We start from the raw sequence: 24,885 nt of genomic DNA, 5'->3' as shown, positions 1-24,885 counted from the left end.
GACCGGCTTGGGGGCTATTCCGATGGTGACAGTATTCCGAATCCCTATGAGCCGCCGAACCGAGTCGCGATCTTCATGGCCGGTACACAGCCAGGGCAGAATTCCTCAACTGTGGCGGCCTTGATTTCCGGATCAACAGCGGCAACGGCGGCCGGGGCAGGTGGCCCTGCGCGCTCGCCGGCTCAAGTCTTGTCCGGTTTACTTGACACTTTAGCAACACTGATGACGACCGAGGTTAGCGTGGCAAACCGGGACGAGCATAATGCGGAAGTTGCAAAAGTGCAAGACCATATAGCTCAAGCCAAGGAAGACCTGGCAGCCGAGGACGTGAGGATGGCCACGACGCGGGCCAAATTGGATGCTCAGGCGCAGCGGATTCAATCAGAGTCCTTCCGGCTTATGCTAGATTAGAACGCGTCGAATGATGTTATGAGGAGAAGGCATCAGACCCGCCTACCTCCGGTTTACGAGGCGAGAAACCTCTTTAACACGCCCGGAGCAGGGACCAGTAACCAGCCAGTGGTAAACCGGACTGAAGCACCAGGAACGGGGGCACCGGTTCAACCGCGCATGATGGACCTGCCTCGTCAAGACAATAACCCACTGCAGCACGTGCCGATGCCGCAGCATGTGCCGACGCCACCGGGTAATTATTCTAACCCCTTGGATAACATGGTCGCCGCCGCTTCGCGATTGGCGGCTCTCCCAGTCGAAGGCGAGTCCCCAATAGCGGTTGAGACGCGGCGGGCTAGAGAGCTCCTTCATACAGCCTTGGCTCAGCAGCAGGCTTATTCGTACAGCCGTGAGAGGATTCATTCCACCGCCCGCCCAAGCTGGAGTTACAGCAGACATATTGATGAGCCGGCCGTATCAAGCAGTGCGCGGAATCGCAATCCTCCTCGTGGCCATAATCCGGCGGGCGGTGGTGCTGATGCTCAGAATGTGGTGGACCGAGGTAAAGCACGTCGAGAGGCCGAGCTGGCAGCGCAGTACGTAGCCCGTCAACCTTCTCCGGTTCGTCCGACGACTTTGGTCGACACAGGTGTGACTTTCAGAACTTTGGGTGTACCGTGTTTGGCCCCGGCTCTACGTAACGTATGGTTGCCCAAGGATTTCAAAGGTCCCCGTAAGGTGCCCAACTACACTGCCGATTTACCTCCCGAAGCATGGATTGAGAGTTATGAGATGGCGATGGAACTGTTGGATGTTGACGAGGCTGCGTGCGCTAAATACTTCACCATGATGTTGGAAGGGACGGCTCGTACTTGGTTGAAGGGGTTACCAGCTAACTCCGTTGGGTCGTGGGCTGAGTTAAAAGCCCGGTTTATCCAGAATTTCAAGGACACGTGCAAACAGCCGATGTTAATTGTGGATTTGGCCTCCTATGTCCAAGAAGAAGGTGAGTCGACAACCCATTGGGTGCGCCGGGTTTCAACAATCCTGCACTCAACGGACCGGATCAATGCCGATTCAGCAGTCTTGACGTTGGAGAAAATTTGCCGGTTTACCCCCCTCAAGCAGACATTGCCGGTTTACGCCCCTCAAATAGATTCTTCTTTATTCCAATGATAACAGTACCACCTGAATAATTTTTGTCGTACTTACAGAAAGATATTAAAATAGTATATCTGACAATCAAAATAAAAGAGTGGTATCTATATGTTCTATAACAACCTTGGGCATATTAAGCAACAAGAAGCCATTCGGAATTAGTACAATAAGCATATAATGATCACACTCTAGAATATATTCTATTTTAATCCAATGGCGACTTTCTATGATCACGGATCGCCTGCATAATTTTTTCAGGCACTTATAGGAAGAATTAAAATAGTACGTTTGACCATCAAAATAGAACAGTTTTATCTACATGTTCTGTAACAACCTTGGGCATATTAAACCACCATAAGCCATTGTAAATGCATACAGTGAGCACATAAAGACCACTTTCTAAAAAATATATTTTTAATCCAATGGCAGCATGCTACGATCACCTGCATAATTTTTGTGGCACTTATAGGACGATATTAAAATAGTATGTTTGACCATCAATGAACTAACAAAACAGTGGTAACTTATATGTTCTGTAAAATTAACTCCGCTGACAAATTAACTAATACATGACTATCTTCCTAAAAAATATGAACCCGATATTATTAACTAACTTATGGTTCAAATGTCTACTCCTCAAAAAAATCAGTATCAGTTATCTGGAAGTAAGGAATCAAATGGTAAAGCGGTAACATGATAGGTGATATTGAGGAGGTGGGTGGTGAGTTAGGTTTAGCGGGTGACCTTGATGGAGTTAGGTGACAAGCTAAACAACGTCCTTGTTCGGCTCCGTGGTAGCCTAGGCATAATGGCATCGCCTTCCTCATCCGCGGAGGCGAGCTATAAATTGGCAAGTCAACCAACTATCTCAATCCCTAAAATACCAAAAAGAGTTTGATTTCTAAATATACTTCCTTCATGACACATTGCTAACCTTTTGTACCATCCTACAGACATAGTTATGCTAATCCATCATCCAAGATTACGCCACAACGCAAAACAAATTACATTTATTTTGGGATCCGGCAGCTCTGGAGTGAAGGAAATATGCCCTAGAGGCAATAATAAAGTTGTTATTTTATAATTCCTTATTCATGATAAAGGTTTACAATTCATGCTAGAATTGTATTGATCGGAAACCTAAATACATGTGTGAATATATAAACAATCACTGTGTCCCTAGTGAGCCTCTATTTAACTAGCTTGTTGATCAAAGATGGTTAAGGTTTCCTAACCATGGACATAAGTTGTCATTTGATAATGGGATCACATCATTAGGAGAATGATGTGATGGACAAGACCCTTCCATTAGCTTAGCATAATGATCGTTCAGTTTTATTGCTATAGCTTTCTTCATGTCAAATAGATATTCCTTCAACTATGAGATTATGCAACTCCTGGATACCAGAGGAATGCCTTGTGTGCTATCAAACGTCACAATGCAACTGGGTGATTATAAAGATGCTCTACAGGTATCTCCGAAGGTGTTTGTTGAGTTGGCATAGATCGAGATTAGGATTTGTCACTCCGAGTATCGAAGAGGTATCTCTGGGCCTTCTCGGTAATACACATCATAAGCCTGCAAGCAAACGACTAAGGAGTTAGTCATGAGAAGATATATTACGGAACAAGTAAAGAGACTTGCTGGTAATGAGATTGAATTAGGTATGAAGATACCGACAATCGAATCTCGGGCAACTAGCATACCGATAGACAAAGGGAATTACGTATGTTGTCATAACGGTTCGACCCATAAAGACCTTTGTAGAATATGTAGGAGCCAATATGAGCATCCAGGTTCCGCTATTGGTTATTGACTGGAGAGGTGTCTCGGTCATGTCTACATAGTTCTCGAACCCGTAGGGTCCGCACGCTTAACGTTCGATGACGATATTGTATTATATGAGTTATGTGATTTGGTGAAACGAATGTTGTTCAGAGTCCTGGATGAGGTCACAGACATGACGAGGAGTCTCGAAATGGTCGAGAGGTAAAGATTGATATATAGGATGATAGTATTCGGACACCGGAAGTGTTTCGGAGGGTACCGGGTACATATCGGGTCACCGGAGGGGGTTCCGGGCACCCCCGACAAAAGATAAGGGCCTTATGGGCCAAGAGTGGAAACGCACCAGCCACCAGGGGCTGATGCACCCCCCCATATGGGCCGAACTAGAGGAGAAGGAAAAGAGGGGAAGGGAGAAGGAAAGGGGGGATTCGGCCTCCCCCTTCCTTCCCTCCTCCCTCCTCTTTACTTCCCCCTCCGGTAAATAAGGGAGGGGGCGCCGGCCTAGGAGGTACCCAAGTAGAATTCGGTCCTACTTGGGGCGCCTCCTGGCCTCTCCCCTCTCCCTCCCACCTATATATATGTCGGGGGCGCCCCTAGCACACACCAGACAATTGCCTAGCCGTGTGCGGTGCCCCCTCCATAGTTTACACCTCGGTCATATTCTTACGGTGCTTAGGCGAAGCCCTGCAAGGATCACTTCACCATCACCGTCACCCCACCGTCGTGCTGACGGAACTCATCTACTACCTCGACGTCTTGCTGGATCAAGAGGACGAGGGACGTCACCGAGCTGAACGTGTGCAGAACTCGGAGGTGTCGTATGTTCGGTACTCGATCGGTGGAGCGCGACGAAAGTTCGACTACATCAACAGCGTTCCGCTCACGGTCTATGAGGGTACGTAGACACACTCTCTCCCTCGTTGCTATGCATCTCCATGGATAGTTCATTGTGTGTGCGTAGAATTTTTTGTGTGTTCCATGCAATGTTTCCCAACAGTGGCATCAGAGCCAGGTCTATGCGTAGATGATATGCACGAGTAGAACACAAAGATTTGTGGGCGGTGATAGTCATACTGCTTACCACCAACGTCTTATTTTGATTCGGCTGTATTGTGGGATGAAGCGGCCCGTACCAACCTTACATGTCCACGTACATGAGACTGGTTCCACATTTTGCATGAAGGTGGCTGGCGGGTGTCTGTTTCTCCAACTTTAGTTGAATCGAATTTGACTACGGCCGGTCCTTGAAGAAGGCTAAAACAGCAAACTTGACGAAACACTGTTGTGGTTTGATATCTAGGTAAGAACGGTTCTTACTAGAAGCCTAGCAGCCACGTAAAACTTGCAACAACAAAGTAGAGGACGTCTAACTTGTTTTTGTAGGGAATGTTGTGATGTGATATGGTCAAGACATGATGTGATATACGTTGTTGTATGAGATGATCATGTTTTGTAAAGTTATCGGCAACCGGCAGGAGCCTTATGCTTGTCTCTTTATTGTATGAAATGCATACACCATGTAATTGCTTTACTTTATCCCTATGCGTTAGCGATAGTTGTAGAAGCAATAGTTGGCGAGACGACCACGATGCAACGATGGAGATCAGTGTGTCGAGCCGGTGACAATGGAGATCATGACGATGCTTTGGAGATGGAGATGAAAAGCACAAGATGATGATGGCCATATCATGTCACATATTTTGATTGCATGTGATGTTTATCTTTAATGCAGTTTATTTTGCTCAGTATGGCGGTAGCATTATAAGATGATCCCTTAACTAAATTTCAAGGTAAAAGTTTTCTCCCTGAGTATGCACCGTTACTATAGTCCGTCGTGTTGATACACCACGTGATGATCGGGTGTGATAGACTGTACGTTCACATACAACGGGTGCAAGACAGTTTTGCACATGCAGAATACTTGGATTAAACTTGACGAGCCTAGCATGTACAGACATGGCCTCGGAACACTGGAGACCGAAAGTTCGAACGTGAATCATATAGTAGATATGATCAACATAGATATGTTCACCATTTATGACTACTCCATCTCACGTGATGATTGGACATGGGTTAGTTGATTTGGATCACGTATCACTTAGATGACTTGAGGGATGTCTATCTAAGTGGGATTTCTTAAGTAATTTGATTAATTGAACTTAATTTATCATGAACTTAGTCCTGATAGTATTTGCATATCTATGTCGTAGATCAATGGCCCGTGCTACCGTTCCCCTGAATTTTAATGCGTTCCTAGAGAAAGCTAAGTTGAAAGATGATGGTAGCAACTACATGGACTGGGTCCGTAACTTGAGGATTATCCTCATTGCAGCACACAAGAATTATGTCCTTGATGCACCTCTAGGTGAAAAGCCTGCTGCAGGAGCAGATGCTGATGTTTTGAACGTCTGGCAAGCTCGATCTGATGACTACTCGATAGTTCAGTGTGCCATGCTTTACGGCTTAGCATTGGGACTTCAAAGACGTTTTGAACGTCATGGAGCATATGAGATGTTCCAGGAGTTGAAGTTAATATTTCAAGCAAATTCCCGGGTTGAGAGATAAGAAGTCTCCAATAAGTTCTATAGCTGCAAGATGGAGGAGAACAGTTATGTCAGTGAACACATACTCAAAATGTCTGGGTATCATAATCACTTGACTCAGCTGGGAGTTAATCTTCCAGATGATAGTTTTATTGACAGAGTTCTTCAATCACTGCCACTAAACTACGAAGGCTTCATGATGAACTATAATATGCAAGGGATGGAGAAGACAATTCCCGAGCTCTTCACAATGCTCAAAGCTGTGGAGGTAGAAATCAAGAAGGAGCATCTAGTGTTGATGGTTAACAAGACCACTAGTTTCAAGAAAAAGGGCAAGGGAAAGAAGCAGAACTTCAAAAAGAATGGCAAGCAAGTTGCCACTCCCAGGAAGAAGCCCAAAGCTGGACCCAACCTTAAACTGAGTGCTTCTACTACAAAGGGACTGGTCACTGGAAGCGGAACTGCCCCAAGTATTTGGTGGATAAGAAGGATGGGAAAGTGAACAAAGGTATATTTGATATACATGTTATTGATGTGTACCTTACTAATGCTCGTAGTAGCGCCTGGGTATTTGATACTGGTTCGGTTGCTCATATTTGTAACTCGAAACAGGAGCTACGGATTAAACGAAGATTGGCTAAGGACGAGGTGACGATGCGCGTCGGGAATGGTTCCAAGGTCGATGTGATCACCGTCGGCACGCTACCTCTACATCTACCTTCGGGATTACTTTTAGACCTGAATAATTGCTATTTGTAGCGTTGAGTATGAACATTATATCTAGATCTTGTTTAGTGCGAGACGGTTATTGTTAGAAATATGCCCTAGAGGCAATAATAAATTGGTTATTGTTATATTTCCTTGTTCATGATAATCGTTTATTATCCATGCTAAAATTGTATTGATAGGAAACTCAGATACATGTGTGGATACATAGACAACACCATGTCCCTAGTAAGCCTCTAGTTTACTAGCTCGTTGATCAATAGATGGTTACGGTTTCCTGACCATGGACATTGGATGTCGTTGATAACGGGATCACATCATTAGGAGAATGATGTGATGGACAAGACCCAATCCTAAGCATAGCACAAGATCGTGTAGTTCGTTTTGCTAGAGCTTTTCTAATGTCAAGTATCATTTACTTAGACCATGAGATTGTGCAACTCTCGGATACCGTAGGAATGCTTTGGGTGTACCAAACGTCACAACGTAACTGGGTGACTATAAAGGTGCACTACAGGTATCTCTGAAAGTGTCTGTTGGGTTGGCACGAATCGAGACTGGGATTTGTCACTCCGTGTAAACGGAGAGGTATCTCTGGGCCCACTCGGTAGGACATCATCATAATGTGCACAATGTGACCAAGGAGTTGATCACGGGATGATGTGTTACGGAACGAGTAAAGAGACTTGCCGGTAACGAGATTGAACGAGGTATTGGGATACCGACGATCGAATCTCGGGCAAGTAACATACCGATTGACAAAGGGAATTGTATACGGGATTGATTAAATCCTCGACATCGTGGTTCATCCGATGAGATCATCGAGGAGCATGTCGGAGCCAACATGGGTATCTAGATCCCGCTGTTGGTTATTGACCGGAGAGTCGTCTCGGTCATGTCTGCATGACTCCCGAACCCGTAGGGTCTACACACTTCAGGTTCGGTGACGCTAGGGTTATAGAGATATTAGTATGCGGTAACCCGAAAGTTGTTTGGAGTCCCGGATGAGATCCCAGACGTCACGAGGAGTTCTGGAATGGTCCGGAGGTAAAGATTTATATATGGGAAGTCTTATTTTGGTCGCCGGAAAAGTTTCGCGCATTATCGGTATTGTACCGGGAGTGCCGAAAGGGGTCCGGGGGTCCACCAAGGGGGTCCACATGCCCCGGGGGGCCACATGGGCTGTAGGGGTGTGCGCCTTGGCCTATATGGGCCAAGGGCACCAGCCCCAAGAGGCCCATGCGCCAAGAGTTAAGGGAAAGGGAGAGTCCTAAAAGGGGAAGGCACCTCCTAGGTGCCTTGGGGAGGATGGACTCCTCCCTGGCCGCACCCTTCCTTGGAGGAAGGGCCAAGGCTGCGCCCCCCTCTCCCTTGGCCCTATATATAGTGGGGGGAAGGGAGGGCAGCAGCACCCCAAGCCCTGGCGCCTCCCTCTCCCTCCCGTGACACATCTCCCTCCTCCCGCAGCGCTTGGCGAAGCCCTGTTGGAATCCCGCTACTTCCACCACCACGCCGTCGTGCTGCTGGATCTCCATCAACCTCTCCTCCCCCCTTGCTGGATCAAGAAGGAGGAGACATCGCTGCTCCGTACGTGTGTTGAACGCGGAGGTGCCGTCCGTTCAGCGCTAGGATCATCGGTGATTTGGATCACGACGAGTACGCCTGCATCAACCCCGTTCTCTTGAACGCTTTCGCTCACGATCTACAAGGGTATGTAGATGCACTCCTCTCTCTCGTTGCTAGCATCTCCTAGATAGATCTTGGTGACACGTAGGAAAATTTTGAATTATTGCTACGTTCCCCAACAGTGGCATCATGAGCCAGGTCTATGCGTAGATTCTATGCACGAGTAGAACACAAAGTAGTTGTGGGCGATGATTTGTTTAATTTGCTTACCGTTACTAGTCTTATCTTGATTCGGCGGCATTGTGGGATGAAGCGGCCCGGACCGACCTTACACGTACTCTTACGTGAGACAGGTTCCACCGACTGACATGCACTTGATGCATAAGGTGGTTAGCGGGTGTCTGTCTCTCCCACTTTAGTTGGATCAGATTCGATGAAAAGGGTCCTTATGAAGGGTAAATAGCAATTGGCATATCACCGTTGTGGTTTTTGCGTAGGTAAGAAACGTTCTTGCTAGAAACCCATAGCAGCTACGTAAAACATGCAACAACAATTAGAGGACGTCTAACTTGTTTTTGCAGGGTATGCTATGTGATGTGATATGGCCAAAAGGATGTGATGAATGATATATGTGATGTATGAGATTGATCATGTTCTTGTAATAGGAATCACGACTTGCATGTCGATGAGTATGACAACCGGCAGGAGCCATAGGAGTTGTCTTAATTTATTGTATGACCTGCGTGTCAATGAAAAATGCCATGTAATTACTTTACTTTATTGCTAACCGTTAGCCATAGTAGTAGAAGTAATAGTTGGCGAGACAACTTCATGAAGACACGATGATGGAGATCATGGTGTCATGCCGGTGACGAAGGTGATCATGCCGCTCCTCGAAGCTGGAGATCAAAAGGCGCAAGATGATATTGGCCATATCATGTCACTTTATGATTTGCATGTGATGTTTGTCATGTTTACATATTATTTGCTTAGAACGACGGTAGCATAAATAAGATGATCCCTCACTAAAATTTCAAGAGACGTGTTCCCCCTAACTGTGCACCATTGCGAAGGTTCGTTGTTTCGAAGCACCACGTGATGATCGGGTGTGATAGATTCTAACGTTCGCATACAACGGGTGTTGACGAGCCTAGCATGTACATACATGGCCTCGGAACACATGCGAAACACTTGGGTTGACTTGACGAGCCTAGCATGTACAGACATGGCCTCGGAACACAAGAGATCGAAAGGTCGAACATGAGTCGTATAGTAGATGCGATCAACATGGAGATGTTCACCGATGATGACTAGTCCGTCTCACGTGATGATCGGACACGACCTAGTTTGACTCGGATCATGTATCACTTAGATGACTAGAGGGATGTCTATCTGAGTGGGAGTTCATTAAATAATCAGATGAACTTAATTATCATGAACATAGTCAAAAGGTCTTTGCAAATTATGTCATAGCTTACGCTTTAGTTCTACTGTTTAAGATATGTTCCTAGAGAAAATTTAGTTGAAAGTTGACAGTAGCAATTATGCGGACTGGGTCCGTAAACTGAGGATTGTCCTCATTGCTGCACAGAAGGCTTATGTCCTTAATGCACCGCTCAGTGTGCAGAACCTCGGCGTCGTCTGTAGATGTTGCGAAACATCTGACATACACGTTTTGATGACTACGTGATAGTTCAGTGCGTAATGCTAACGGTTTAGAATTGTGGCACCAAAGACATTTTTGAAACATCGTAGAACATATGAGATGTTCCAAAGACTGAAATTGGGATTTCAGACTAGTGCCCATGTCAAGCGGTATGAGACCTCTGACAAGTTTCTTAAGCCTGCAAACTAAGGGAGAAAAGCTCAATCGTTGAGCATGTGCTCAGATTGTCTGAGTACCACAATCGCTTGAATCGAGTGGGAGTTAATCTTCCAGATGAGATAGTGATGGTTCTCCATAGTCACTGCCAGCAAGCTATTAGAGCTTCGTGATGAACTATAACATATCAGGGATAGACATGATGATCCTTGAGCAACTCGCGATGTTTGACACCGTGAAAGTAGAAATCAAGTAGGAGCATCAATTGTTGATGGTTAGTAAAACCACTAGTTTCAAGAAGGGCAAGGGCAAAAGGGATACTTCATGAAACGGCAAATCATTTGCTGCTCTAGTGAAGAATCCCAAGGTTGAACCCAAACCCGAGACTAAGTGCTTCTGTAATGAGGGGAAGGATCACTGAAGCAGAACTACCCTAGATACTTGGTAGATGAGAAGGCAGGCAAGGTCGACAGAAGTATATTGGATATACATTATATGAATGTGTACTTTACTAGTACTCCTAGTAGCACCAGGGTATTAGATACCGGTGCGATTGCTAAGTGTTAGTAACTCAAAATAAAAGCTGCGGAATAAAGGGAGACTAGCTAAAGGTGAGATGACGATATGTGTTGGAAGTGTTTCCAAGGTTGATGTGATCAAGCATCGCATGCTCCCTCTACCATCGAGATTGGTGTCAAACCTAAATAATTGTTATTTGGTGTTTGCGTTGAGCATAAGCATGATTGGATTATGTTTATCGCAATACGGTTATTCATTTAAGGAGAATAATGGTTACTCTGTTTATTTGAATAATACCTTCAATGGTCTTGCACCTAAAATGAATCTCGATCGTAGTGATACACATGTTCGTGCCAAAAGATATAAAATAGTAATGATAGTACCACATACTTGTGGCACTGCCATTTGAGTCATATTGGTATAGAACGCATGAAGAAGCTCCATGTAGATGGATCTTTGGACTCACTCGTTTTGAAAGATTGAGACATGCAAACCATGTCTATTGGTATATATGCATGAAGAAACTCCATGCAGATGGATCGTTTGGACTCACTTGATTTTGAATCACTTGAGACATGCAAATCATACCACATGGGCAAGATGACTGAAAGGCCTCGTTTTCAGTAAGATGGAACAAGAAAGCAACTTGTTGGAAGTAATACATTTTGATGTGTGCAGTCCAATGAGTGCTGAGGCACGCAGTGGATATCGTTATGTTCTTACTTCACAGATGATTTGAGTAGATGCTGAGAATATTTACTTGATGAAACACAAGTCTGAATTATTGAAAGGTTCAAGTAATTTCAGAGTGAAGTTGAAGATCGTCGTGACAAGAGGATAAAATGTCTATGATATGATCATAGAGATATCTGAGTTACGAGTTTGGCACACAATTAAGACATTGTGGAAATTGTTTCACAACTAATACCACCTGGAACACCATAGTGTGATGGTGTGTCCGAACATCATAACTGCACCCTATTGGATATGGTGCATACCATGATGTCTCTTATTGAATTACCACTATCGTTTATGGGCTAGGCATTAGAGACAACCGCATTCACTTTGAATAGGGCACCACGCAATTCCGTTGAGACAACACCGTATGAACTATGGTTTAGAGAGACCTAAGTTGTCGTTTCTTAAAAGTTTGGGGCTGCGATGCTTATGTGAAAAAGTTTCAGGTTGATAAGCTCGAACCCAAAGCGGATAAATGCATCTTCATAGAATATCCAAAACAGTTGGGTATACCTCCTATTTCAGATCTGGAAGCAAAAGTGATTGTTTCTGGAAACATGTCCTTTCTCGAGGAAAAGTTTCTCTCGAAAGAATTGAGTGGGAGGATGGTGGAGACTTGATGAGGTTATTGAACCATGACTTCAACTAGTGTGTAGCAGGGCACAGGAAGTTGTTCCTGTGGCACCTACACCAATTGAAGTGGAAGCTTATGATAGTGATCATGAAACTTCGAATCAAGTCACTACCAAACCTCGTAGGTCGACAAGGATGCGTACTACTTCAGAGTGGTACGTAATCCTGTCTTGGAAGTCATGTTGCTAGACAACAATGAACCTACGAGCTGTGGAGAAGCGATGGTGGGCCCGGATTCCGACGAATGGCTCGAGGCCATAAAATCCGAGAGGATCCATGTATGAAAACAAAGTATAGACTTTGAAAGAACTACTTGATAGTCATAAGGCTGTTGGGTACAGATGGATTTTAAAAGGGAAGACAGATAATGATAGTAAGAATCACCATTAAGAAAGCTCGACTTGTCGTTAAGATGTTTTCCGGCAAGTTCAAGGAGTTGACTGCGATGAGACTTTCTCACTCGTAGCGATGCTAAGAGTTTGTTGGAATTATATTAGCAGTTACTGCATTATTTATGAAATCTTGCAGATAGGATGTCAAAACATTGTTTCCTCGACGATTTTCTTGAGGAAAGGTTGTATGTGATACAACCAGAAGGTTTTGTCAATCCTGAAAGATGCTAACAAGTATGCAAAGCTCCAGCAATCCTTCTAAGGACTGGAGTAAGCATCTCGGAGTTGGAATGTACGCTTTGATGAGATGATCAAAGATTTTGGGTTTATACAAAGTTTATGAGAAACTTATATTTCCAAAGAAGTGAGTGGGAGCACTATAGAATTTTTGATGAGTATATGTTGTTAACATATTGTTGATAAGAAATGATGTAGAATTTCTGGAAAGCATAGAGGGTTATTTGAAAAGTGTTTTTAATGGAAAACCTGGATTAAGCTACTTGAACATTGAGCATCAAGATCTATAAGGATAGATCAAAAACGCTTAATAGTACTTTCAAATGAATACATACCGTGACAAGATTTTGAAGGAGTTCAAAATAGATCAGCAAAGAAGGAGTTCTTGGCTATGTTACAAGGTGTGAGTATTGAGTAAGACTCAAGACCTGACCACGGCAGAAGAGAGAGAAAGGGCGAAGGTCGTCCCCTATGCTTTAGACGTAGGCTCTACAATATGCTATGCTGTGTACCGCACCTGAAGTGTGCCTTGCCATGAGTTAGTCAAGGGGTACGATAGTGATCCGGGGATGGATCACATGACAATGGTCAAACTTGTCCTTAGTATCTAGTGGACTAAGGAATTTTCTCGATTATGGAGGTGGTAAAAGAGTTCGTCGTAAAGGGTTACGTCGATGCAAACTTTGACACTAATCCGGATGACTCTGAGTAGTAAACCGGATTCGTATAGTAGAGCAGTTATTTGGAATAGCTCCAAGTAGCGCGTGGTAGCTGCATCTACAAGATGACATAGAGATTTGTAAAGCACACACGGATCTGAAAGGTTCAGACCCGTTGACTAAAATCTCTCTCGTTAGCATAACATGATCAAACCCTAGAACTCATTGATTGTTAATCACATGGTGATGTGAACTAGATTATTGACTCTAGTAAACTCTTGGGTATTAATCACATGGCGATGTGAACTAGATTATTGACTCTAGTGCAAGTGGGAGACTGTTAGAAATATGCCCTAGAGGCAATAATAAATTGGTTATTGTTATATTTCCTTGTTCATGATAATCATTTATTATCCATGCTAAAATTGTATTGATAGGAAACTCAGATACATGTGTGGATACATAGACAACACCATGTCCCTAGTAAGCCTCTAGTTGACTAGCTCGTTGATCAATAGATGGCTACGGTTTGCTGACCATGGACATTGGATGTCGTTGATAACGGGATCACATCATTAGGAGAATGATGTGATGGACAAGACCCAATCCTAAGCATAGCACAAGATCGTGTAGTTCGTTTTGCTAGAGCTTTTCTAATGTCAAGTATCATTTCCTTAGACCATGAGATTGTGCAACTCCCGGATACCGTAGGAATGCTTTGGGTGTACCAAACGTCACAACGTAACTGGGTGACTATAAAGGTGCACTACAGGTATCTCCGAAAGTGTCTGTTGGGTTGGCACGAATCGAGACTGAGATTTGTCACTCCGTGTAAACGGAGAGGTATCTCTGGGCCCACTCGGTAGGACATCATCATAATGTGCACAATGTGACCAAGGAGTTGATCACGGGATGATGTGTTACGGAACGAGTAAAGAGACTTGCCAGTAACGAGATTGAATGAGGTATTGGGATACCGACGATCGAATCTCGGGCAAGTAACATACCGATTGACAAAGGGAATTGTATACGGGATTGATTGAATCCTCGACATCGTGGTTCATCCGATGAGATCATCGAGGAGCATGTCGGAGCCAACATGGGTATCTAGATCCCGTTGTTGGTTATTGACCGGAGAGTCGTCTCGGTCATGTCTGCATGACTCCCAAACCCGTAGGGTCTACACACTTAAGGTTCGGTGACGCTAGGGTTATAGAGATATTAGTATGCGGTAACCCGAAAGTTGTTCGGAGTCCCGGATGAGACCCTGGACGTCACGAGGAGTTCTGGAATGGTCCGGAGGTAAAGATTTATATATGGGAACACTACTGGAATCAGCTAATTTGCCATCTGCCAGATCTTTGCCGTCTGCTAGCTGACGGCAAAGAAGCTCTTTGCCATCAGCTACACATAAACAGACGGCAAAGAAAAGGCTGACGGCAAAGAAGCTCTTTGCCATCTGCCAGCTCTTCGCCGTCTGCCAGCGGACGGCAAAGAATCTTTGCCGTCCGCTGGCGGACGGCAAAGAGTGTGGTGGCCCCCACCCCCCGCTCGTTTGAAAAAATCCTAACGGCCCACCTCTTTGCCGTCCGCTAGCGGACGGCTAAGAGGCAGAAAGGCGGACGGCAAAGGCTGGCGGACGGCAAAGAGGGCACTTGCCTAACGGCAGGTACCCCCCGCCCGTTACTCACTTCGTCCTCGCCTCGCCCTTCTCCTCCCACCCCGCCGCCGCCGCGCGCCGCCGCCCCGTCGCCCCCGCCGCCCCACCGCCCCGTCGCCCCCCCGCCCCGGCCCCCGCCGCCCCGCGCCCACCGCCGCCACGGCCCCCGCCGCCGCCCGCGCCCCCGCCGCCTCCTCCACTGCCCCGCCCCGGCCCCCCGCCCCCATCCCCCCGCCGCCCCGGCCCCCCGCCACCCCGCCTCCTCCACCGCCCCGCCCCGGCCCCCCGCCGGCCGGGCCCCCACCGCCCCGCCCCGGCCCTCCGTCGCCGGCCCCGCCCCGGCCCTCCCCACAGTGAGCCCCTCCTCCCTTTTTCTGTTTTTTTTCTATTTTTTTGTTTTTTTTTCTGTTTAAATTTAGGTTTAATTAGTTTAAATAGTTTAGTTTTAATTAGTTTAGGTTTTTAGTTTAGGTTAGTTTAGGTTTAGGTTAAGTAGAAGGGGGAAGAAGAAGAAGAAGAAGAAGAAGAAGAAGAAGAGGAGGAGGAGGAGGAGGAGGAGGAGGAGGAGGAGGAGGAGGAGGAGAAGAAGAAGAAGAAGAAGAAGAAGAAGAAGAAGAAGAAGAAGAAGAAGAAGAAGAAGAAGAAGAAGAAGAAGAAGAAGAAGAAGAAGAAGAAGAAGAAGAAGAAGAAGAAGAAGAAGAAGAAGAATAAGAAGAAGAAGAAGAAGAAGAAGAAGAAGAAGAAGAAGAAGAAGAAGAAGAAGAAGAAGAAGAAGAAGAAGAAGAAGAAGAAGAAGAGGAGGAGGAGACACCCCGAAGCTCCGACCCCGAAACAGCAACCCGACCCCGACACGGCACCCCGACACCTACACGACACCCCGACCCCGACACGACACCCCCGACACCCCGACCCCGAGAACCCGACCCCGACCCCGACCTCGACCCTGACACCCCGACCCCGAGCCTGACCCGACACCCCGACCCCGACACCGACACGGCACCCCGACCCCGACCCGGCACCCCGACCCCCGACACCGACACGACACCCCGACCCCCGACACGACACCCCCGACACCCCGACCCCGAGACCCCGACCCCGACCCCGACCCCGACACCCCGACCCCGAGCCTGACCCGACACCCCGACCCCGACACCGACACGGCACCCCGACCCCGACCCGGCACCCCGACCCCCGACACCGACACGACACCCCGACCACCGACACGACACCCCCGACACCCCGACCCCGAGACCCCGACCCCGACCCCGACCCCGACACCCCGACCCGAGCCTGACCCGACACCCCGACCCCGACACGGCACCCCGACCCCGACCCGGCACCCCGACCCGACACCCCGACCTCGAGACCCCGACCCCGACACGGCACCCCGAGACCGACACGACACCCCGACCCCGACACGGCACCCCGAGACCGACACGACACCCCGACCCCCGACACGACACCCCCGACACCCCGACACCCCGACCCCGAGACCCCGACCCCGACCCCGACCCCGACCCGACCCCGACCCCGACACCCCGACCCCGAGCCTGACCCGACACCCCGACCCCGACACCGACACGGCACCCCGACCCCGACCCGGCACCCCGACCCGCCACCCCGACCCCGAGACCCCGACCCCGAAAAGGTGTTCTTTGGCCCTCCAGAAGCCGACGGGGTCATATATTTGTGAATTATTAGTTAGGTCATATATCTTTCGATTTTGTTATGAAAAACATCATATATAATTGTGTTGATCGGGTAGTTTTAAATGTGCAGTTGTTTCATCGCTGCGAGGTTTGGTGTTCGACGACCTCGCCGTGCGTTTGACGAGCTCTGCCCCTTCGTTCGTGGGTGAGCACAAATGACATGTCCTCCTCCCCCATTAATTATTTGATCTATTCCGATGAAACTTGATAGCTAGATATATATGTGTCTTGAATCATCAGTATGCGTAACCAATATGTGTCTCCCGTTCGAAAGCGTCATACTTATAAATATGCATGCATTTGCATATTTATAACCTTGATTCTTTCGAATTGTCCAACGCTATCATGGACAGCCCGAGTATGTTTAGATTGGGTTCGTTTTCCCATATGCTTTGCTCCGGATCCGACGCATAAATTTCGTCAGTGCCTCCCCTGTTGTTCTCCGGGTACACATCCTCTCTGTTTATTGTAGAGACGTGTATCAGGAGAACAGCGCGGAGGTGCTGCCGAAATTTTGCGTAGGATCCGGGGCATAGCATGGGAAAATGAACCCAATCTAAACATACTCGGGTGGGATTAGGACCTATCATTACCTATTAGAGTGTAGGTTGCATGGACGTAATAAAATTGACAAAGTAGATCAACTGATGAATACATACATGGTGAATTATATATATATATTTGTTGTGTGTCTAGTAGCTCTGAAAGTCAAGATGAGTGATCGTGCGTGCATGTACACCGGTCACACTGGTCAGAACAAATGGAGCACTGAATGGTTCACAAAAACCAAGGGGTTTGTGCGAGCCGCATTTGCAAATGGCCAGAGGAAAACCTGGTGCCCCTGTTTACGGTGCGGCAATTGGGAAAAGAGGACAGAGGCTGAAATGGGCAAACACCTGCAGAAGAGTGGTTTTACGCCCGATTATACGGTGTGGACATTTCATGGTGAGTCTGCCCAATGTGACCGAGCTGAGGTGGATCGTCGTCGCACCGACGAGCATGGTACCGGTATGGAAAACATGGTGCAAGACTTTGATGATGCTCGGGATTCGGACGAGGAGATGGAGGAATCTGCAAAGGCCTTCAATGAAATGTTGGAGTCTTCAAAACGTCCGCTCCATGAGCACACTGAGCTTTGTCAGTTGGATGCCATCTCACAAGTAATGGCTCTGAAGGCCCAGTTCAACTTGGGAAGAGAATGCTACGATGCAATGATGACAGTATTTGGACGCTTTCTACCCAAAGGCCATGTAATGCCTGCAAACCTGTACCAGTCGGACAAAATCCTCCGTGCACTGAAGATGCCCTATGATAAGATACATGCCTGTGAGAAAGGATGTGTCTTGTTTAGGCTTGACTATGCGGACTTGAACTGTTGTCCCATTTGCAAGTCTTCCAGGTATGTTGTGGTAGACAACGGTATGGGTGAGAAGACACAGACCAAAATCCCCGTTAGTGTTCTTCGATATATGCCAATCGTACCAAGACTTCAACGTCTTTTCATGGTCGAAGAGACGGCCAGACAGATGACATGGCACAAAACGGGCAAAAGAACCGAACTAGATGCAGATGGGAATCTGATGATTGTACACACATCGGATGGTGTTGCGTGGAAAAAGTTTGATGAATTACATGGTGACAAAGCGGCAGATCCGAGGCATCCTCGAGTCGGCATCAGCACGGATGGGTTCAGTGTGTTTGGTATGACGGCAGCCCAATACAGTTGTTGGCCCGTATTTGTCTTTCCACTCAATCTCCCCCCCGGACAGATTATGCAAAGAAAGAACATTTTCCTGACGTTGATAATTCCAGGGCCCAACTATCCGGGGAAAAATATGAATGTGTACATGCAACTGCTTAAGGACGAATTGCAAGAAGCCTGGGATAATGGGTTCAAGACATACGATGCCTATAGCAAACGGAACTTCATAATGCGTGTCTGGTACATGTACTCGACGCATGACTTGCCGGCGTATGCGCTATTCGTTGGCTGGTGTGTGCATGGAAGGTTCCCGTGCCCCACATGCAAGGGAGCTCTTGAGTTTTGTTGGCTTCAGGCCGGTCGCAAGTTTTCTTGCTTCGACATGCATAGAGAGTTCCTGAATCCTCACCATAAGTTCAGGAAAGACAAGAAGAACTTCATCAGAGGTAGAGTTATCAAAAACTCTGCACCACATGCATTGACAGGCCAACAGACCCTGGATCAGTTAAACGCTCTCGAGCCAGATCCCGAGCGTCCAGGGTACTTCAAGGGGTATAATTCTAAGCACGCCTGGACTCACAAAACATGCTTATGGGATCTGCCTTACTTCAAAGACCTCCTTTGCCCACACAACATCGACGTGATGCACACTGAGAAGAATATCGCCGAGGCACTTTTTGGTACATTGTTCGGCATAGATGGGAAGTCAAAGGATAATACTAAGGCTAGAGTCGATCTGGAGGCGCTATGTGATAGGCCGTTACAAAACATGAAAGAACCGAAAGGAAAGCAGAACTGGACGAAGCCAAAGGCATGGTTCAATCTTGGAAGGCCGGCTATGAGGGAAATTATCTTGTGGGTGAAAATGCAGTTGATGTTCCCCGATGGGTATGCAGCGAATCTACAGAGGGGAGCCAGTCTTGATAAATTGAAGATATTTGGTCTCAAGAGTCATGATTGGCACATATGGATTGAGCGGGTAATGCCGGTGATGTTGCGTGGCTTCATCCCTGAGGATGAATGGCTAGTACTGGCAGAACTCAGCTATTTCTTCCGTGTTCTTTGTGCGAAAGAACTATCGCCTAGCATGCTAGAAGAAATGGAAGAGTTGGCGCCGGAGTTGATCTGCAAGTTAGAGAAGATCTTTCCACCGGGCTTCTTTAATCCAATGCAACATTTGATTTTGCATCTCCCGACCGAGGCAAGATTGGGGGGGCCCATGCAAAATCGTTGGTGCTACCCAACTGAGAGGATGCAGAAGACGCTTCGAGAAAAATGTAAAAATAAACGTAGAATTGAAGCATCGATGGCTGAGGCATTCATCACTGAGGAGGCGGCAAACTTCGTGACAGCACACTACGAAGCCAAAAATCGTCATTTGCATAATCCGAAGCCTCGGTACAATGCTAACGACCCTAAAAAGGGTGGATCCAACCTCAGCCTATTCAAAGGGAATCTCGCACCAGCCAGTGTTTCAAATCCAGTATCTTTGGATAACGAACAATGGCGGACCATTTCGTTGTATATCTTCAACAACCTGATAGAAGTGCGGCCGTACATCGAGTAAGTTCTCGGTACATAGTTTCGCAACTTCTATTTCCTTTGAACTGCTCTTATTCCTGGATATTTCATACAGTCGATACGTCGCCTTATTCTCGTATGGAGCGGTGATCCAAAAGGATTCTGTCGAAGAGTATGAGCTTCTCGCAAAGCAAGGTGGCGGCTATCCCGGTTTCATCTCTTGGTTCAAACAAACGGTAATTTCTATTAGACTTGTAGGCTAATTTGTAGGCGGCTATCCCGGTTTCATTCGCTAATTTGTGCGTAATGCAACAATCCTTCCATATTAAACTTGTAGGCTAATTCAGAGTCTATGGACGCCGAATTGAGACAAGTCGCTAATGGTTTTGACTATAAGGTCCGTTCATTTGACAAATACGACATCAACGGGTATCGCTTTCGTACCTATGGCAAAGAGCTATCTATGGCCGACCGAAAGTCTACAAATTGTTGTGTATCTGCTATCGGCGAAGGAGGTACCGAGTATTATGGGAGAGTTGAAGCAATTTATGAACTTCTATTCTATGGTGAAAACCCACCGAATGTCGTAGTCTTCAAATGTTATTGGTTTCAGCCGAAGGAGACTAGAAGAACTCATGAACATATAGGGCTAGTTGAAATCAACCAAAGCACCCATTTAGATGTTCCTAATGTCTATATTACGGCTCAACAGGCGACCCAAGTATTCTATCTACCGTGGGCCTGCCAAACTAATCCAAATCTGAAAGGTTGGGATGTCGTTTATGAAGTGCCGCCACGTGCTAGACTATCTCCCCCAAAGGAAGAGGATTATGAACCTCACATTAACCCAGACACATATGAAGGAGAATTCTTCCAAGAGACACGTCTTTCCAAAAAGCATTTCAAGAACCGCTATACTTCACCCCAAAACATTGAAGTAGACAGTGATAGTGAATCCGACATCACCCCAGAGGAGGAACAAGAAGAGCCGGAACAAGAAGAGGTTACTGCTGCGGATGACCTGTCATTGCTTGACCGATTACGTCAAGGTGGCCTTGCACATGTTGATGCCACTGAACCCTATGAGCCCGTCATTGATTATAGTGATGATGATGATTATGCATTTATTGATGATACTGATCGAGATTATTAGTAGTGTCAGGTATTAAATTTTTTAATGTTGTACTTGATGATGATACACTTAAGTGATACAGATATTATTATTCATGTCGGTCTTTTTTTTATGTTGTACTAATTTCGTTTACTGTTTGTCATGGCAGGTGTTGAAAGATGGTGGGCGCTGGTCGGGATTGCGCCAAGGCCCCTTCTTCCTCGGCGCGTGGTCTGAGGTCTTCGATTCCAGACGTACCTCTTCGCCGAGCGTTGCTGGACAGTATGTCCACACCGCCGGGCCCTTCTTCGTCCATCGCGGTGCCCAGCAGGGGACGAGGTAGGAAGAGAGGAGGTGGGGCACGTGGTCGCGGGAGAGGAGGTAGGGTGACTGCTAGGGAGCCTTCCTCGCCGCCACCCCCAGCTGTTTCACCCGAGCACGTGACTGCTAGGGTGGACTCGTCCGAGGAGGAGGCTACACGGACTCCGGTCCACGAGCCTCCGGTCCACGGGTCTTGGGCCCACGAGCCTCGGGTCGACTGGCCTTCGGCCCACGAGAGTTCGGCCCACGAGACCCCGGAGGAGCACACGTCCGGATGGGGTACCTGGCCGGATCGGCCCGAGGAGCCGAGTGGCCATGCTGATGATGGCGGGGAGCCGACTGATCTTGAGGAGGAGGGTGGCACCGTCTACCAGCGTGGTGCTACACGGCTCCCGTCCGTGCCGGCGACCCGCGAGCAGACGTGGTTGATCTTCCCTGATGGGGAGAGGTACGTAAGTGCATTTAATATTTTTGTACCTTCTGCATTCACGTTTCTTCAAATAACTAATGCGTTGGCCTTGTCATGCTGCAGGGGTTGGGACCACCATCATAGTGTCCGCCGGCCCAACTCCGTCCTTGGAGTTCTTTGCCGGCAAAACTTCCCGGGGTTTGTCACATTGCCTGGTGAGGGTCGGCTTCCAGAGCTTGGGTTGAGCTGGGAGCACTACGTGGCTGCCCCGGCCCCGCCGGATGTCATTATCGACGGTGTCGTGTGCGACACGAGGGCAGACATGGTGATCAGGACGTTCTGGGTAATTTCTCCTTTACACATTTCAAAATCTTCAATTAGCTAGTTATTAATTGTACTAATCAATATTGTCTCATTTGATTGCAGACATTCTACAGGTGTGAGGAGGGATACGAGGAGGAGTGCGCAAATGTTATCCAGAACGTCTGCAAGCGCCTACTCCAGAACTTACGGCACGAGGCTCGGGTGCAGGCTGTTCGAGACTACTACGCCTTGCGTGGTATCAAGAAGCCCAAGCCGGCGTGCCGCGATAAGTTCCTGAGTAAGGAGCAGTACATGAAGGTAATTCTTAAGGCCTTCTACTTAAGTTCCTTCATTTAGTAATTCATAGCCGTAGCGCTCAGGTTTCTATTTGCTAACTTAGGCGCCTCCGAGATGGTGTGCGGATCGGATGGATTGTTGGGAGGTGTTGGTCGATGAGTGGTGCTCACAAGAATGGCTAGCCCTCCACAACCAGGCCAAGGACAAACGTGCCCAAATGGAAGGTGTGCCACACCATCAAGGCATCTCCAACTTATATCAGTTCGGGCGCAACTGGGTATGTGGTTTGCTTCATGATTCATGCAATTCATTCATCATGCTAGCTTGAGCCCTTTAATTACTAATTTTCATTGTTTCTCTCTTTCAGGCACGCCACAATAAGGCGGATAAGGTGCCAGAGGTGTATGACCTGTATGCCATGGCCCACACTAGCTCTTACAAGAAAGTCAAGGCTTTCTCTCAGTCTGACCTCGATGATGCAAACAACTTCACCAACATCTCCTCCCACAACAAGCTCGTGAGATATAGAGATGAGGGGAAGGCGAGGAAAGGGGAGGACTTTAACCCGAGCCAGGGTCCCATTGATCCAGAGCTGGTGATGATATCTGGTGGCGGGAGGTCCCATGGCTCCATAGCCATTGGAGATGGACTTATCCGTTGTCCTAGCACTCTCCCGGAGATCAAGGCGCGCCAGTCGAGCTCCGCTCCTGAGATAAGGCCTCGTGAACGGCCAGTGCAACTCGCCATCAAGGTTAGTGATACGTACTCAGCTATCTTTCTCCATTACATTGTGTGCGCTTCCATCAATGATTACAAATGGTCATGTGAGTGGTGTTGCAGGCTGCTATACAGAGTGAGAGAGATAGAACGGAGAAACTTCTGGCGGAGGCGGCGGAGAGGCAGCGGGAGTTGGAGGAGAGGACGACAAAGATGATGGAGGAGGAGAGGGCACGGAATGACATGCAGGCAAGGGCCATGTACGAGCTCCTTGTGGTAAGTTTCTTCTGCAGATTAGCCAAAACATTCATGTAGTGTTTGTCTCATTACTAACTAGTATGACTGAGTCGTCAAAACCAAATGTGCAGTCTGTGTGCGAGAAGACCGGTCAGACCGCTCCGCCGATGCCAGTGATTGCTCCTGGGACCACGGTGAGTTTAATTTGAATGGACATTACTTGCTAGTCTTAACATTTGAGTGTCATAATGCTAATGAGACATTGGAAATGATCTTTGGTGCAGCTTAACTCCAGAAACGCATCGCATGATCCTTCTCCAGCTACCGGCACTAGCCAGCCCGCTCCTACACCTCCCTGATCACGGTAAGTTTCTCTAGTGTTTTGCTTAACAAATGCATAAAGACCTAGACTTAGCTTTATTTCCTCCAATATGCTTACCATAATGACCTAGAGTTAGCTTCTTTTCCTCCAAAATGACTTAATAAGCTTACTGACCTCATAAACCATCCATTTTACCTAAGTTAGCTCTAAAAGGATATGTACTTAGCTTACTTATGTCAAAAATTGCATAATTAGCTCATAAACGACCCATTTCACCTAGGTTAACTCATAAACGACCCATTTCACCTAGGTTAGCTCATAAACGACCCATTTCACCTAGGTTAGCTCATAAACGACCCATTTCACCTAGGTTAGCTCAAAAGATCCATTTCAACTAAATTAGCTCATAAATGATCCATTTCACCTAAGTTAGCTCAAAAACGATCCATTTCAACTAAATTAGCTCAAAAATGATCCATTTCAACAAAGTTAGCTCAAAAACTATCCATTTCAACTAAGTTAGCTCAAAAACGATCCATTTGACCTCACCTTAGTTACCTCAAAAACGATCCATTTCAACTAAGTTAGCTCAAAAACGATCCATTTCAACTAGGTTAGCTCCAAAATGACCCATTTCACCTTACTTAGCTCAAAAACGATGCCCTTCACCTTAGTTAGCTCATAAACGACCCATTTCAACTAAGTTAGCTCATAAATGATCCATTTCAACTAAGTTAGCTCATAAACAACCCATTTCAACTTAGTTAGCTCATATATGATCCATTTCACCTAAGTTAGCTCATAAATGACATATACTTCTTGTTCTAGTCTTCTTCTTGTTCTAGTCACCTATTTCTAACTTTCTTATTTACCATTTTCCAGATTTCATTCACTTGATGGAAGCTAGCTTGCTATGATGGAGTGCTTGCTTTTCCTTTGATGAAACTTTGCATTGTATCTAGCTTGCTATCTTCATGACACTTTGCATTGTAATATATATATGGATGGAACAATGTGTATGGATGGAACTTCCTTATGTATGAACAATGTGTATGGATGAAACTGATGTGATATGTGATATGAAACTTATGTGCTAGATATGTGTTGGATATGTGCTGGATATGAAACTTATATATGTGATATGTGCTGCAAATTGTGGGATTTAATAAAAAACAGAAAAAACAGACAATATGCAGGCTCTTTGCCGTCTGCCACCGACGGCAAAGAGCCTTTGCCGTCTGCCGCGGGCGGCAAAGAAGCCACGTGGCAGCCAACTGTGCTTCCTGGGAGCTGACCCATTTGGTCAGTTTGCCTACAGTGGCAGACGGCAAAGACTTTGCC

This window comes from Triticum aestivum, chromosome 1D, assembly GCF_018294505.1.
Source record: "Triticum aestivum cultivar Chinese Spring chromosome 1D, IWGSC CS RefSeq v2.1, whole genome shotgun sequence".
In the NCBI taxonomy this organism is placed as follows: Eukaryota; Viridiplantae; Streptophyta; class Magnoliopsida; order Poales; family Poaceae; genus Triticum; species Triticum aestivum.
The sequence above is the reverse complement of the archived record's forward strand: the minus strand, read 5'-3'. Positions refer to the sequence as shown.